Raw genomic sequence first — 17934 nt, forward strand, 5'->3', positions numbered from 1 at the left:
CTCTGTGTCTCACAAATGAATGTTGCTAATATTGTGATTGTTGAGCAAGTCAGAGAATTGGGTCCAGAGGTTCTTTCCTTTTCCACTTGACCCCAGAAATGCTAAGTGATCCCATCAGGGACTGTACAAACAGGATCAGTTGTTGAGTAAGCAGGATCATCATGACCCCGAAATGCATATGTGAATTATGTCTAATAGAGAAAGGAGTAGGGGTAGGAAGTGGGATGCTCGGTAATAAGCCCAGGTATAAGAACTTTGGTCCCATATTTCACATTGCAAACTGTTTAGTACAGTATTAGGGAACACATTTGGCATGGAATTCGTATTGAACAAAATCTCCATTCATGATGCCACTCATTTTTTCTCATATCAACCGAAAGCTGACACATGACTACATCTATGGTATAAAAAGCTGAATAGGTTATCATGTCTGTTAAATTCTGTTATATAGGGAAATATGAGTCATTTGGGGAAGGGTTCTTAGGATCATAAGATAAAAAGTTTTAGAACTGATAAGGAACTCCGAGATCATTTAGACCAAACTTCCAGTTTAACTGAGTCCCAGGGAGAAGTAAACTGACTTATCCAAAATCAAGCAGCTAGTAAGTAACAGAGCTAGTGTTCACACCAATGTCCTTTGACTCCAAATTCCAATATCTTTTCACTATCATATACTGACTTAGGGGTTTATTATAATTTAAATTTTTAACACCATGTTGACATAATACAAAATAAAGCAATGTTTTTGGCAGCTCTCTAGCACTTTTTAGTCTCAGCCATGTACAATTTAGATTGGCTGCCAATATTCAATGAAACTAGCAGATAATTGCCAGATATCTGGTTTTTGTTGTATAGACACATTCTTGGTGAAAGGTGAGTAACAGCAAGCCTGATATTGTGTGAGATGATAGAAGGGACCAAAGGATGTTAGTTACCAAAGCAATCTGGGTACCAGACAGCATGAGCAGAGACACTGGATGTGGGCCCTGGACTAGTACATGAGAGGCTGCATTCCCTGAAGCTAGAGTAACGAAGAAAAGATCCCTTGAGCTTATACCTGGAGGGAAGAACTGTGTTTTCTATGAACCATGCTCTGATTATTGGAATTGTGTTTACTGCTTTCAACTCTGCAGAAATGCTTTCAATAACTTTTTAGTATTTTATCTTGGCATCAGAGATGCTTGGCTCCTATGTAGTCCTTTCTTTTCAGTTATGTTTTTGCCTGGTTAAAGACAGTTATTCCAACTTTTTATCTTTTACCCTATTTGTTGTCATGACATTATATACAAAATACATGAAAAGAGATGCTTAAGTAAAATCAGATGATCAAAAGGTCAGTTAGTATTCTAAAAAGATCTCAAAGATTCTATGAATGAGTTTATATATTTATGAGAATAGCTTCAGAGGACAGAGCTTATATGTGCATAAAGGCAGATTCTTTAAGATGGGGGCTTGTTTTTAATTTATAGCCACGTAATGGGTTTACTTTAAACTTAAGAAAATTTGGAATATCTGATATAAGATTGTATTTTTATTTTACTTTATAGGTATAAATGTTTTAACTGTTTTAAGTTAATGTAACAAATGAGAAATAATAAATATAGAAATGAACAAAAAAGAACCAATGAAAATAATAGGTCTAGTTTAGTAGAACTCAGTCTTGAGTATTAGGTGAAATATGATTTATCTAGGAGTTCTTCTGGTGTGTGTTTATGTTTGAGTGTTGGTATATGCAGGTATGTGTGTACAAGGACAGACCTTATTAAAATAGGAGCAGGAAATTGATTATATTGTTTACTTTGAAAGATATCATTGAAAAATAATTTCTCTTTGCTCATGTTCCTGAAATTCCATGTTTGCGGTGTAATTCCATATAATGAGTGCTTAGTAGATGTTGAAGTAAAGAAGGAAGGAAAGAAAAAAGGAAGGAAGGAAGGGAGGGAAGAAGGAAATTTTTCACCTAACTTTATCTTCATGCCAACTTGTACTTCACTGTAGTGACAAGTTCATCTTTTCAGTATGTAGATCTGATTGTGTCATTCAAAACCCAATAATGGCTTCTCATTGCCCATTAAATAAAGCTCAAACTCTTTAGCCTAATAATCAAGCCCTTTTATAATCTGGTACTGTACTATGTTCCCACATTCATCCAACCTGCTACTTTTCATGCTTGTATTAGCTGAACTACTGATAGTGACCCATAAATGTCCCAAACCAGCTTCCACATTTTTGTTTTTCCCCTATGCTTCAAATAGAATTCTTTCTCATTTTAAGTTGTTGGAATTCTAGCCATCCTTTATAGAACAGTTTACATTCTATCTGTGATTTTATTCCTGTTTAATAACTATCATCTTTTGGATTTGCAGATAGTATTTTATCTTCCATGTTCATTTAATATGATTTTTGTGAATATACATTATACCTCTAATAAATCAGATGTCCATAAAGGATTGTATTTTCCTTTTCTGCCTTATAATTACCTAGAACATAGTAGAAACTTAGCATAGTTGTTGAAGTTGAAGTGTGTGTGTGTGTGTGTGTGTGTGTGTGTGTGTGTGTATGTGTGTAAAGGGAGGTGGGGGGGCCCGTTGAGTTGTGAAAATTTTGTTTTAAATTGTGAATTATTTTAAGCAAAGGATAGAGATGATGACAAAAATGATGATAATGATGAAAGTTAGCATTTATGTTGCACTTAAAGTATGAAAGCATTTTTCATATGTTGTCTCATTTTATTTTCACAGCAACCTTGGGAGGTAGGTGCTATTATTATTCTCATTTTACAGAGGAGAAAATTAAGGCAGACAGCAGTTAAATGATTTGCCCTGAGTCAAATAGTTATTGACTCTCTGAGGCTGGATTTGAACTCAGGTCTTCCTGACTCAGGGCTCAGTACACTATCCCTATGCCACCTAAGTGCAAAAGATAAAAGGGATCATTTTTAATTCCAAGAAATTGAAGTTTTCCATGAACAAAGTCAATGTAAGTAGCATGAAAATGGAAGCTATTGATTGGAGAATATCATAATATAAAACATCTGTGATAAGAGATTGAAGTTCAAGATATATAGGGAACCAATATTACTATGTAAGACCAAGAATCATTCCCCAGTTGTCAAAGGATATGAATAACCAACTGTTAAAGAAGAATTGCAAACTATTAACTACCATGCGAAAGAGTATTCTGAACCACTAGTAATAAGAAATGCACATAAAAATAAGTATGGGGTATTATCTTGTTACAGTTTCAAAACTGACAAAATATGGGAATAGTAAATGTTGGAGGGATTATGGAAAATCAAGCACATTAATTCACTGTTGGTGGAACTATGTATTGTTCCAAATATTCTGGAAAGTAATTTGAAATTGTTCTAAGAAAGCTACTAAAATATCCAAATATTTTGACCATAGATGCAACAGATGAACACACACACATATGTATTATACACACACACACACACACACATATATATACATATACATATATATATATATATATATATATATATAAAATATCACAAGGATATAAAAAATAGAAAGAAATGTCCTATACACACTAAAAAATTCTTATGGTGAACTCAGGAAGATGAGGATTTAGGACTTGACTTCAGTCCTGGAACTCTGTTGTACCACCTAGCTGCCCTAAAAAATTCTAGCTACTATTATTATTAAATGGAGATGATAAAAAATTTATCAATAAAAAGTTTATCAACAAACATTTTAAAACCTATGAAATAGCTACATTACTTGTTCGATACGCTTTAAACACTATGGTTATAATAAGTTATTGCTACATTAGTATAATTATTTTAAATGCTTGCAGGAGGGAAAATAGTGACTGTTCAGTATAGATCAGTATCAAAAGTCAGGAGGTTTTTTTTTTTGGAAATGTATTTGATATTTAAATTTTCCCCCATTACACCCAAAAATGTAGTATTTTTTTTGAGTTCCAAATTCTCTTCCCTCATTGTGAAGGCATTACTTCTTTTTTTAGTAGCCAGGAACTAAAAATAAAATTGCTGTCCCCTGAAGGAAAACAGCAAAACATTTTGTGATATATGAACCTAATGGGATATTGTGGCCTTGTAAAAATGATAAATTCAAAAATAATATGGAGAAGGATGGGAAGACATAAAAACTGATGCAACGTGAAGTGAAAACAAATGGGTAAATGTGATGATTCCTAACATGCAAATGAAAGAATAGCAAAAACAAAAGCAAAACTGAAAGGAAAACCAACAAAGCAAAGCCAAAACAAAACTGCATGATTTTATTTACCAAGTTTGGTCCCTAAGACTAGATTGAGGTGGGGAAAAGGGTTCTTTGTAAAGATGAGGTCCTATAGCTGTTGAACATTGCATCTTTTGTCCAATTCAGTTGATTTATTAATTGTTTTAGATAAACATAGTTTCATATCAGTCAGATTATAAAAGAAAACACAACAAAAAATAAAAGTGAAAAAAGTATGCTTCAATCTGCATTCAGACTCCAACAGTTCTTCTGGAGATGGATAGCATTTTTCATTGTAAGTCCTTCAGAATTGTCTTGAATCATTGTGTTGCTGAGAAGAGCTAAGTCATTCACAGTTGATTATTGTACACTATTACTGTGACTGTGTACAGTGTTCTCCTGCTTCTGGTCATTTCACTTTGCAACAGTTCATAGGTTCTAGGTTTTTTTGATAACATCCTGCTCATCATTTCTTATAGCACAATAGTATTCCATTACAATCATATATCAAAACTTGTTCAGTTATTCCCCAATTGATGGGCATCCCTTCCATTTCCAATTCTTTGCCACCACAAACAGAATTGCTATAAATATTTATGTACATGTAGGTCCTTTTTTGTTTTTTAAAATCTCTTTGGGATACAAACCTAGTAGCAGTATTGCTGGTTTAAAGACCATGCATTGCATGTTTTATAGACCTTTGGGCATCCTTCCAAATTGTTCTCCAGAGTAGTTGAATCAGTTTACAACTCCTCCAATATAGAATTAGTGTCTCAATTTTCCTACATTTCTTCCAACATTTGTCATTTTCCTTTTTTCTCACATTAACCAACCTGATAGGTGTAGGGTGGTACCTCAGAGTTATTTTAATTTGCTTTTGTCTAATCAACAGTAATGTAGAGCATTTTTATATATGATTATAGATAGTTTTCGTCATGAAAACTGCTTGTTTATATCCTTTGACCATTTGTTAGTTTGAGGATGGTTCTTATTTTTATAAATTTGACCCAATTCTCTATATATTTAAGAAATTAGGCATTTATCAGAGAAACTTGCTGTATTTTTTTCACACTTATGATTACTGTGTATTTCCCTCTATCCTATGCCCCTCCCCCTTTTATCCTACTCTTTCTCTCTTTTTACCCTGTCCATTCTCAAAAGTGTTTTGCTTCTGGCTACTGCCTCCCCCAATCTGCCCTCCCTTTTATCAGCCTTTCTTCTCTTATCCCCTTCCCCTTCTAATACTGATTTCTATGGTCAACTGAGTATGTATGTTATTTCCTTTTTGAGATGATTCTGATGAAAGTAAGTTTCAAGGACTCTTCTCTAAGTCCATTTTCCCTTCTACTTTAAAAATTCTTTTACTCCTCCTTTATGTGAGAGAATTTACCCTATTCTACCCCTTTCCCCTTTTTCCCAGTGCATTTTTATCACCCTTTATTTTTTTTTAGATATCATCTCATCATATTCAACTCACATCCTTATCCTGTGTTTTTGCATACTCTTTCTAACTTCCCTTATAAAGGGAAAGTTCTTAGGAGTTATAAGTATCATCTTCTCATGTAGGAGTGTAAACAGTTGAATCTTATTGAGCCCTTTATAATTTCTCTTTCCTATTTACCTTTTTATGCTTGTCTTAAGTCTTGTATTTGAAAGTTAAATCTATTCAGCTCTGGTCTTTTCATTAGGAATGCTTGAAAGTCCTCTATTTCCTTGAAAATCTATTTTTTTTCCTTTGGGGTTATATTCAGTTTTGCTGGGTAGATGATTCTTGGTTGCAATCCTAGCTTTTTTACCCTCCAGAATATCATATTCTAAGCTCTCAGATCCTTTAATATAGAAGCTACTAAATATTATGTTATCCCAACTGTGGCTCCACAATACTTTAACTGTTTCTTACTGGCTGCTTGCAATACTTTCTCCTTGACCTGGAAGTTCTGGAATATGGCTATAATATTCCCAGGAGTTTTCATTTTGGAGTCTCTTTCAGGAGGTTATTGGTGGAGTTTTTTCAATTTCTATTTTTTATTTCTGGTTCTACAATATCAGGGCAGTTTTCCTCAATAATTTCTTGAAAAATGACATCCAGACTCTTTTTTTGATCATGGCTTTCATGTAGTCAAATAATTCTAAAATGATCTTTCCTTGATCTGTTTTCCAGGTCAGTTATTTTTCCAATGAGATATTTCATATTTTCTTCTTTTGATTTTTGTTTTATTGGTCTTGCTGTCTCATGGAGTCATTAACTTCCACTTGCACAATCCTAATTTTTAAGGAATGATTTTTGTTAGTGAGCAAATTTTGTACCTTATTTTCCATTTGGCCAATTCTGCTTTTTAAGGAGTTCTCATAAGCAGATTTTTGTGCCTCTCCCTTTTTAACCATTTGTTCTATTTTGTTTTGTAAGGTGTTATTTCCTTCTGTATTTTTTGAGCCTCTTTTGCCAAGTTGTATATTTTTTCATGATTTTCTTGCATCACTCTCATTTTCCCCCCAATTTTTCTCTACCATTCTTATTTAATTTTTAAAAATCCTTTTTGAGCTCTTCTAGGAATTCATTTTGGGCCTGTGACCAATTCACAATTTTTTAGAGGTTTTGATATAGGAGTTTTAACTTTGTTGTCTTCTTCCGAATTTGTGTTTTGATCTTCCTTGTCACCACAGTAACTTTCAATGGCCAGGTTGGATTTTTTGCCCATTTTCACAGTTGTTTTCTTAAATTATAACTGGATGTTAAAATGGAGCTCTGCTCCTGAGGTGGAGGAGGCACTGTCCCAAGCCTCAGGTGTTTTTTGTTTGTTTTTTTTTGTAGTTATTTTAAATGTCAGTTCTGGGGGGGGGGTCTGTAAATTTTTAGTTCTTCAAGGCAATATGACCTAAGGAGAGGTATGGTCACAGCACTCTTGGCCTGTGCTCTGGTCTGTGAGTGACCACAAGCACTCCATTTTGCCCTGGAACTGTGACCAGTGTCCCTGCTCCCCTGTGGCTTTTTTTAATATTTAATTCATTTATTTTCAGTTTCCAACATTCATTTCCATAAGTTTTAAAATTTTTCCCCCTCCCTCCCTTTTTCCTTCCCAAGATGGCATGCAACCCTATATGGGCTCTGCACATACATTCCTATTAAACACATTTTCACATTAGTCATGTTGCATAGAAAATTATAACAAATGGTAACAACCATGAGAAAGAAAACAAAACAAAACAAAAGAGAAAAGAGTCTGCTTCACTCTGCATTCTGACAACATAATTCATTCTCTGAATGTGGATGGCATTTTCCATCATGAGTCCTCTGGAAAAGTTTTACGTCCTTGCATTGCTGAGAAGAGCTAAGTCTATCAAAATCAGTCTCCATATACTGTGGCTGCACAATGTTCTCCTTGTTCTGCCTTACCTCACTCAGCATCACTTCGTACAAGTCTTTCCAGGTTTTCCCAAAGTTCACCTGCTCATCATTTCTTATAGCACAATAGTATTCCATTACATTCATATACCACAGCTTGTTCAGTCATTTCCCAATTGATGGGCATCCCCTCAATTTCCGACTCTTGGCTGCCACAAAAAGAGCTGCTATAAATATTTTTATACATGGTGGTCCTTTCCTCCATTTTTATGATTTCTTTGGAGTATAGCCCTAGAAGTGATATTGTTGGGTCAAAGGGTATGCACATTTTATAGCCCTTTGGGCATAGTTCCAAATCATTCTCCAGAATGGTTGGATCAGCTCACAGCACTACCAACAATGAATTGGTATTTCAAGTTTCTCACATCTTCTCCAACACTTATCATTTTCTTATTTTGTCGTGTTAGCCAATCTGACAGGTGTGATGTGGTACCTCAGAGTTGTTTTGAATTGCATTTCTCTAATCAATAGTGACTTAGAGTGTGGCTGGAAGTTCTTGTGTGCTAGTGCTCCTCCTTGCCCTGGAACTGCCACCTAGCACTGTGACCTGGATCCATATATGGGAAATTCAATAGAGTCCTGTAACCAGTGCCAACAGAAAGACCCCTGTAATCTCCTTCTGACCAGTTGTCTGACCCCCTTACTGTCTGTGGGTTAAGAGCTCTGGAGGCTGCTACTGTAACTGCTGATTCAATAGCTCTGGCTAAAAAAAATTGTTTCCCCTGTCATCTTTTGGGTTCTGCCACTCCAGGGTTCATTTGGGGTGTTATTTAAAGTTGTTTGGAGAATTTGGGAAAGTTCAGGCAAGTCTTGGCCTTTTCTCAGCCTTCTTGGTTCCACCTCTCTAGTACTTTTTTTTGAGGTCATTTAATCCAGTCCTCTAATGCTTATCAACAGATTTTCAGACTCACTGCTAATTAATTTAAATCTCTAGGTTGTTGAAGCATGCATATAGATCCATGATCTCTTTAGAAATCTTGATATGATCCTTATTTTGTGAATGAATGAATGAATGAATGAATGAAATGAATGAATGAAAGGAAATACTGGAAAGAGATCAATAATCAATCTTATAAATAAATTTTGTTCATATTATTGTACTAATGTGAGTCTTTATTTTATAAATTAGACATTTTAGTTTGAAGTATATTTGAAGATGCAAAAAGTAAAAATTTTAGATTCATCTATGAAGACAAGTTTTTTAAAATAATAATTCTGAAATTATTTTATTTAGTTTTACTATTTGGGAAATTATTCTCATAGAGTTTCTCTATTCTAGAATATTGTCATTGTTGAGAATTTCTATGTTCTGCTTAGTGAATAGTAAATAATATATATTTCTTCTTACATGTGAATATTTGCCCCGACTCCTCCTTTGCTTGCATTGGCTACTTTTTCCTGGTGTTTTCTTCCTTGAAAATAATCTAAGTTGTAATCCCTGGTCAAAAGCTGTATGTAAATCTCTGATTGGGGGGTTTCTTCAGAATAGCTAAATCCTCAAGATTAGAGTGCAGCAGCTAGGTCCCAATTAGTGCAAATAAGGACTCCCATAAAGTCATCTCAAGTATTCAAATTTTACTCTTCCAAATTATAATTATGTGAAAAAGGTAATTGGTTACAGCCCAATGGAAATAAGCAGTGTGAATTAAAATAATATGACCACTTCATAGGATCGATTGTTCATGTTAATTGTGATCTAGATGTACAGAAGCAAATGAATCTCTTACTTGGAGGGCTACTAAGTACAAATAAATTCTCTACAGAACCTCTGTATCCTGTGGAAATCTTTTTCTAAATCTGAGTTTTTCTTTTCCTTAATCTAACAATCAGTTTCTTTTCTCCAAATATTCATCTTATCTCAGCCCCTATTTTAACTTCAACTCCCACATAGACTTTACATTGTTTTCATAATTTTTCTCTTGCACCTGCTGACATGGAACTCATTCTTGGAATTTGTCACCCCCTTTTAACTCCCTGTTGCTTCCACCGTTGCTTTCTAACATCTTTGTATTTCTCAAATCTCTGCTCCATTACAGTCTGCCTCTCCACCCTCCCCATAAGATATTCAACAAATATTTTTATTAACTTTGATTTTTCTATTCATCAGATGACATTAATCTGAGCTCTATCCAAAAGATGGCTTTTCTACTTCCAATTGATTTAATACATTTGGAGCCCAATTTTAGCTTACCTGAAGATTTTATTCTGAATAAGGTGGGAGAAGTTAGGAGCGAGTGGAGGGAGGAGAACTTATACTCCACTTGAAACATTTTGGTAATCTACTGGATAGGTTATCTCAAGTCACTTGAAGAATATCCTAATACTTAATAACAGTGACAGAGAAACTTGCTTTCGTTATGTCAGTGAAAAGACAGGGAAGAAGGCCAGAGGGATAGATGATGTGCTAAATTAGCATTTGAGCAACCGGGGTGGGAGGAGGAATAGAATTAAATAAATCAACAGCCCTTTCCATTCTAGTTTACATAGACTAACTATCTCAGGAAGCTGTAAAGCCATTTTCAGTGGCTCATCCTGTGTTTGGGTGACTAAGGACCTTCCAGAGGGGTGGAAATCCAACAGCCAAAATAATCTTAATAGAAAGGAAGAATACAAATAAAGTTCCAAGCTATTTGCTAACACTTTACCACTTTGTTCTGTGGTGGAATTAGTGGTTCTTTTAATTGGATTAGTATTGTATATTCCACTCCATTCCACATGTACTGTGGCTCAAAGAGCTCAATGACCCACCCCGTTTCAGGTTAAACGCCATATTAATCAGCCAGTATACAAAGACCCCATGTATGACTCAAGCAGGGTTTACAGACTTAAAAGAAGCCTTTGATTTGGTCACACTCTCTTCATTTCTAACCAAGTCTTAAAACAATAAAACATGGGCGATGTGTAGCGATGTGTAAATCTTGAAATCAGTTACCATCATCATACTTATCCAGTGGCAAACAATCATGGGGAAAGCAGTGGCACATAATTTGATTTTAAATGGCCTTTGACAGGTGTTCCTTGGAGGCTCCCATTTATTAACTGGGTATTTTCACTTAAGATGACATATTCATCATGTGCTTAGAACGTGCTCTCATTTTGAAAGAGATAAAAATCAGTGGTCTTATCCCTAGTACCAAAAATAATTATGTTTAGCACTGGGATCTAGTGAAACTTATTTTTATATAGCATCTGTGTCAAAACCCTTCTGAAAGAGGGCTATAATAGAGAGTGAGCAAATGCTTAAGAAATGTGACAGTGATCCTTTTGGTGAAATAAAAAGAAAAATGAGCAGAAGCTAAGAGTGGACAAAAAAATTAAAATTTAGAAATGTGATGACTAGAGCAAGAAAGCACAACTTTATAGCCCAATTAACAGACCTATGAACAAAGAGGAAGCTTTTCCAACATGGATATTCTAGGCTTGGAGAGGAAGAAGATAATGGAAGAACATAGCAATGGATAAATTACACTGGTAATTAGAGGGAAAAGTGAATAAGCAAGGAAATTCAGTCTCAAGGAAAGCTCTGGATGGACATGAGTCAGTGGCTTACAGAGAAGGAGGGAAAGTTCTTTGAGGAAGCCATAGGGCAATCTGTCTCATGTATTCTTTCTTTCCTAGTTATAAGATTGGGGTATTCATTGATTTCATTCACAAAATCTTGCCCTTAGCCTTTCTGTTTTCTTTAACTTTTCTTATTTTCTTAACTTTATTTTTGTTTTTGATATCTTCCAGACTCCTTACTGTAGCACTCTGGAGTCAGAGGTTGTTGTTGTTCAGTCACTTTCCATCATGTCTGACTCTTCATGACCATTTTGGGGTTTTCTTGGCAAAAATACTAGAGTGGTTTGCCATTTTCTTCTCCAGCTCATTTTACAGATGAGGAAACTGAGGCAAATAAGGTGAAGTGACTTGTCAAGTGTCAACTGGTACATGTCTTAGGACAAATTTGAACCCAGGAAGATGAGTCTTCCTGACTTTAGGTCTGGCATGCTATTCGCTATACCACCATTCAAATCTGACCTTTGACACTAACTACTTGTACAACATTGAACAAGTCACATAACCTCTTTAGTTTCCTTATTTGTAAAATGAACATATTGGAATATATGGTTTTTAAGTTCCCTTTTAGGTCTAAATATATGTTCTTATGACTACCCTTCCACATATCCATTTAAGAAAGGAAACAAAGACTTTCAGGCACAAATGAACACACATATTAATATACATATATACATATATGTGTATGTAGAGACATTAATATAAATATATATATGTGTGTATATATATACATATATATGCATATTATATATGTGTGTGTGTGTATATTATATATATATGTAATTTAGATCATCTGGACACATTAGTAGTGCATAGTCAGGGCCTTGCCCTGAAGAGGTAGAATGCACAGTCTCTTAAATAAATTAAAGCTCACCCTATCCTCAGGTATCTTCCCCATCAGCCACTGAAACTGAATAGGGAAAAATGAGAAATGCTGCAGTTGAGTTTTTTTTTAAAGCCTCAGACATAAAGATGTGTGAGACATTGATGTATATGACTCTGAAACATGTATATTTACAGCCCTAATCTCATTTCCAAAATTCAGATACAACTGCCTGTTAAACATGTACTCCAAACTAAAGATGTCCAAAACTGAATTTTCTTTCCCTATAAATTAGCTTTTCTTCTCATCTTTCCTATTTGGGTTAATGAGACCATAATTTTCCCACTTTTACATGTTCGAACCTCGGTGTTTTTCTTCCTTCTACTTGATGCTCTTCTCCATGCAATTAGCTGCCAAATATTGCTTATTCTATATGCACAATATTTTTCACATGTGCCCTCTCTTTTTCATTTCCACCATAGTTTAGACCCTTATTACTTCTTGCTTATTGTTATAACTTCCTGACTGGATTGCCTATCTCTAGTTTCTCCCGCTTCAAACCATATTTTTTTTCTCCCTAGATTGATTCTTATTTAAATAGTTCTTGGGGTGAGGGTGAAGTCACATGTCTGAAATATCTAGGTAATTAAATTATGGAATTACACTTTTTAAGGTAAAATAATTTTTGTCATGAATTATTGAGATAATGTGTATTGTCTTCATTTAGTAAAGGCACAGCCTAAGGGTGATGTGATTTGATGATATTTACAAAGAGTTTTTTGCTTATCTTTCCAGGGACAATATGTAAAAGAATAACTTCATCTCAATGAAAATCCACATTTCTTTGTTACAGATAAAACAAAGGAAAGCTCAAGTTTTACTATTGTGTCCAACTCTATCAAATTCTTAGGGACTAAATGAATGTTAATATAATTGTTCAGGTTAAGTTTTCTCATATATTTTCTGCTTCATGCTATCTGTTATGAGATAGTTGGGAGCTGGTGTGTGTGTGTGTGTGTGTGTGTGTGTGTGTGTGTGTGTGTGTGTGTGTAAAATGGGCAATGTACAAAGCTAATCAACATCCACAGAATCTTGCATGTGTTTAATAGAAGATAACCAAGATTTAATCAGCAGATGCCACTGATTATTATTTGATGTATCAGCAACAACTAGGTGGCACAGTGGATGCAATGATGGACTTGGAGTCAGAATGATGTAAGTTCAAATACAGTCTCAGGCAAGGAGTGAGGAATCTGTGGTCTTGAGGCTACATGTGGCCTTCTAGGTCCTTGGGTTTGGCCTTTTGACTGAGTCCAAGTTTTATAGTACAAATCATTTTATTAAAGGGATTTGTTCTGTGAAGTTTGGGTTCAGTCAAAGAGCTGCACTGAGGCCCTCTGACACTTACTAGCTGTGTGACCTTGGGCAAGTCACAACCTCTGTATGCCTCAGTCCCCTCACATGTAAGATGGAGATAATAATAGTGCCTACCTCCCAGGATTTTGGGGAAGATCACATGAGATAATATATATATATATATATATATATATATATATATATACATATATATATATATATATATATATATATGTATATATAAAACTCCTTGCAAACCTTAAAATGCTTTTAAAGTGATCTTGTTGTTGCTCAATGATGTCTTCAGTGTAGGTATTCCCTTCAACATTCACTACTCATTCCATTCAAACAGCCCAACTCATTCCCTATACAGGACATTCTTCTCCTGCCTCTAATACTATCTGCTCAAACTTGAGTAAGTTATGTAACCTCCATTGGCTGGGCTACATGTCCTTTGAGGTCCATTCCAGGTGTATATTTATGATCCAACGAGCCTAAAAAGAGGCAGTTAGGTGGTGCAGTGGAATCCCTAGGTCTTATCAAGGATCAGCTTGAGCTCCCTGCTTTGTCTTAGAATTGTTGTTTTGTGAGTTGTTGAGTCCTTTCAGTCATTTCCAACTTTTCATTACCCCATTTGGGGGTTTCTTGGCAAAGCTACTGTAGTGGTTTGCCATCTTCTTCTCCAGATCATTTTACAGATGAGGAAACTGAGGCAAGCAGTGTTAAGTGATTTGTCCAGGATCACACAGCTATTTAGTGTCTGAGGCTAGGTGTGAACTCATGAAGATGAGTCTTCCTTACTTCAGCCCATGCTCTATCCACTGCACCACCTAGCTGCCCCTTCTTCAGCTCATTGTATCGCAAATATAAAACTGGAATGGACTGCAAAGGACATGTAATCCTTCCCCCCTCATTTTGCAGATGAGTAAACCAAAGCCAATGGAGGTTATGTGACATACTCACGATTAAACAGATAGTATTAGAAGCAGGATTTTCAGGATTCTTTCTACCAAATTACCTTCAAGAATAATTTCTTGATTACCCAATTATTATCACCCCCATGTACTTATTTTTTTCCTATATCTGAACATGTTGTATTCTTCCAGTAGAATATAAGCTTCTTGAAGGTAGAGATTATTTCTTTTATATATTTGAACCCCCAAGGCGTAGCACAGTGCCTGATTCATAGTAGATTCTTTTAAATAATGCAGGCAGACCTGCCCATTCTGTGCTATTTTTTCTCTTATTCTCCCATAAGTCCATTGCAAGGAGGAACAAACCTGAACCCAAACTGTGATATTATTTCTATGTCTTTTGACATTTCTTGTATATCTGTGGGATATTCAAACTATTCACTAGGATCTTTTTCCTTTTATATATGACTGGCCCATTTTATATCTCTCTGATGTCTCGCACACCACTTTTCTTCCATGTCTCCACATTGCCCTTTGAGTGATCATTTTGGACTAAGGATAACAGAAAAATAAGAAAATGTCAGGAATCCTGATCAGACACTGAGAACACCCATGAATGGCATTCACAGTGTAGTGTAAGATAGTATCCAAAGCATCCACTAGAATCTAGAGTGCCTAGATAGCACAATTCAGAAGTGTTGAAGGACACAACAAAAAAACTTGGTGAAAAATATGAATCATTTTGGTTATTGGAATCACAAGTGACAGCGTGAATGGCAAAGGGGAAGCTTTCAGAGGTGTCATCTCTCAGTTGGTCATAAACATTGTGGACTCATTTCACCACTCAAGGCCACCAACTGGCTTTTGATGTGAGCAGCCTAGAAATCAGTCCATTACTGTCTCTAGTGGATAGTTCAGTAAAATGCTCTTAAGAAGTTGTCACATGAAAAGCTGAAATGAGCGCCAGAGTATGGATCATCATAAAAAAGCAACTTCCAATAAGTGCCTCTCCACATAGACCCCTTGCTAGGGCAGAAGAAATGTTCTAAGGATGCATTAAAAAAAACCAAACAATTTCAAAATCTGTAGGGATGACCAATTTACTGCATAACAATCCAAGGTGGTTGGCTCCTTATGGACAAGACAATAAACAGCAGGAAGGCAAAGCTTTAGCAGGAGTTCATCGTTTAGGCTCTTCCAGCAGCAGCTATATCTATCAGACACCTGTTGGCCTTTTTAGTTAGATTCCAACTCATAGAAAATGATTCCAAAGTAGCACTGACCGCAGCAGCTTAATTAAGCAAGGACAGTGAAAGGGATGGTTTCCCAGAAGAAGATTCTGGAAAGAGTGAGACTCTTCTCCACTCTTGGCTTCTTAGCATGATCTCCACTACTCTTTCTTCACCACTTGGGGACCTGATCCAAAACCTGAGTTCCAGCTGCAAAGCAATCCCTAGGCTTGGCTGAGTTCTGTGAGGGATGGAGAGAGATGAGAACCTGGACTCTCAGTGAATTTGGTCTGGCTTGGGTGTCACTGAGAATATTTCTCACAGCCCAAGAGGAAAGCTCCTCCAGTTCTGGCCATATATGCCAAATACTGAGAACATGGAAACTAGTTGGAGATAAGGCAGGAAAATCCAGAGGTTCATTGACCCTGTGCCTGGCTAAGTCGGGAGCTTCACTGTGAGACATTAAGCTCAATAATCCATTCTCTCCTCACCTCTCAGATGAGTACTACAGGAGAGGAGCCATGTGTATCCTTGGCTGCCTCCTGGCCAGGGCTGAGTCTCAACTGGCATTGGCAAAGAGGCTTGCTGCTTGCATCTCTCGTCTCTGTTGGCAGGCAGACCAGAGGCAACATCAGCCTTGGAACACTCCATGCGCTGGCATACAGAGAAGCTCTTTGCTATGTGAACAGCAAATAATTTTTCCATCTGTTTGTGGATACAGCATGTGTGCAACAGGTTGGTGGGTGTAACCCGTCCACCCTGATTTGTGGTCTGGGCTCCACACATAACTGATGTCTCTGTGGATATGCTAGTTCTCATCTTCGTCCTACTATTCTATCCCTGGTGATCTGTCCCATTCATTTTATTTTATTTTACTTTTTTTAAACTTCATTTAGCACCAGAGTTGATCAATTAATCAAAGAATTTATTAAGTGCCTTCTAAGTGCCAGGCAAATGTAGAAAGATGTGAAATGGAATAGGGAAGTGAGGTAGGAACAGGCATGTGGGGGAGCCTGTTTGAATATGCTGCTGAGAACCAATTGTTACATTTTCAATGGGAGCACTTATACATTAGAAATTATCAAATGCTAAAAATCAGGGCTTGATTTATTATTTTGTTGACTATCTAAACTTAAGGAAGTGATAGATAAAATGTTAATGGTGCAGATTAAACTTAAAAATGTGTTATATGCACTTTTTTTCTCCAGAGAGCCAACCAGTTGTTAAATATTTACTAACACATAAATATCTAGGAGGGCTCACAAGGTACCTTTGATAAGATTTCAGGTAGTTGGTATTGGGGAAAGAGCACTGGATTTGGAATCAGAAGACCTTAGAGTTGAATCTCATCTTTGATACTAGTGCTTTTGTGAACTAGGAGAAAATACTTAATGACCCTCGGTCTCAGTTTCCTCATGAGCAAAATTAATGGGTTGAACTAGTTAACCTCTAAGGTTCCTTATAACTCTCAGTCTATCATCTTATGACCCTTTCCTAGTGAGAAGGGAAGCAGTAAGAGTAATAAGTTTGGAGAAGGAAAGATAGCTCTGGAAATGTGGATATGCTAAGCCATTACAAAGTAAATTTAAGGTTTGGAGAAAAAGACTAAAGTTGTAAAAGGTCAAGGGCAATCCTAAGGGCAAGTCAAGTCAATTCCATTCCATTTTATTTCACCATTTTTTTCACCATTATTGATTAAGCACCTACTCTGTGTATAGACGTTCTTGGAGATTGTGACATCGACTATTGGTTTTTTGGTCTTAAGGTTTATAGGGTTAACATTCCAAATTCTTTCATTGAATTTATTTCATCCTTATATGCTTAGCCTTTAAAGAACTGAAAGTCTACAGGTTCACAATAGAGGGGATCTTAAAAATCCCCTCTAACTTCATCACTTTACAAACGAAGAAACAGAAGCCAAGTGATTTGTCCAATGTCACACAAATGGTAAGCATCGGAGGATGATTCAAACCCAGGTTCTCACACTCTAGAGTCTGTATATTTTTCACTGTATTTCATCTGAAAAAGCTCAAGCAATGTTGGGAAAGTGGGATGAGCACTCTTCTAGAGATCAGAAGAGCTAGGTCATAGTAATCCCAGAATTTGACTACCTGTAAATAAGTTATGAGATGTAGGGCAAATCATTTAAGTTTGCTGAGACTCACTTATAAATAGGGCATAATAATGCTGTCCATTGTCAGAGCATAGCTGTGGAAAGGATGGAGGAAGATAGCTGGAGTTAGATCTATGGATACTGGGTATGTGGGTGCTGCTGAGTTAGTTAGATCACCCCTCCTGCTACCTATGAATTCATGGATATTTTCTGAGCAATTCCAGCACACAAATCATTTTCTCTCTGTGCGTTGGTCCTTTTTTGTGTAATGGACCCTAAATATTGTGTTTCTTTTTCTGCCAGTGGCTAACT

General features: G+C 36.1%; 1 pseudogene; it reads right to left on the reverse strand.

Annotated features, from left to right (window-relative positions):
• LOC118836871 overlaps positions 1-16328 on the reverse strand; it is a 48113-nt pseudogene extending 31785 nt beyond the window's left edge.
• Positions 16329-17934: the final 1606 nt, after the last annotated feature.

Source organism: Trichosurus vulpecula, chromosome 2, assembly GCF_011100635.1.
Source record: "Trichosurus vulpecula isolate mTriVul1 chromosome 2, mTriVul1.pri, whole genome shotgun sequence".
NCBI classification, from domain to species: Eukaryota; Metazoa; Chordata; class Mammalia; order Diprotodontia; family Phalangeridae; genus Trichosurus; species Trichosurus vulpecula.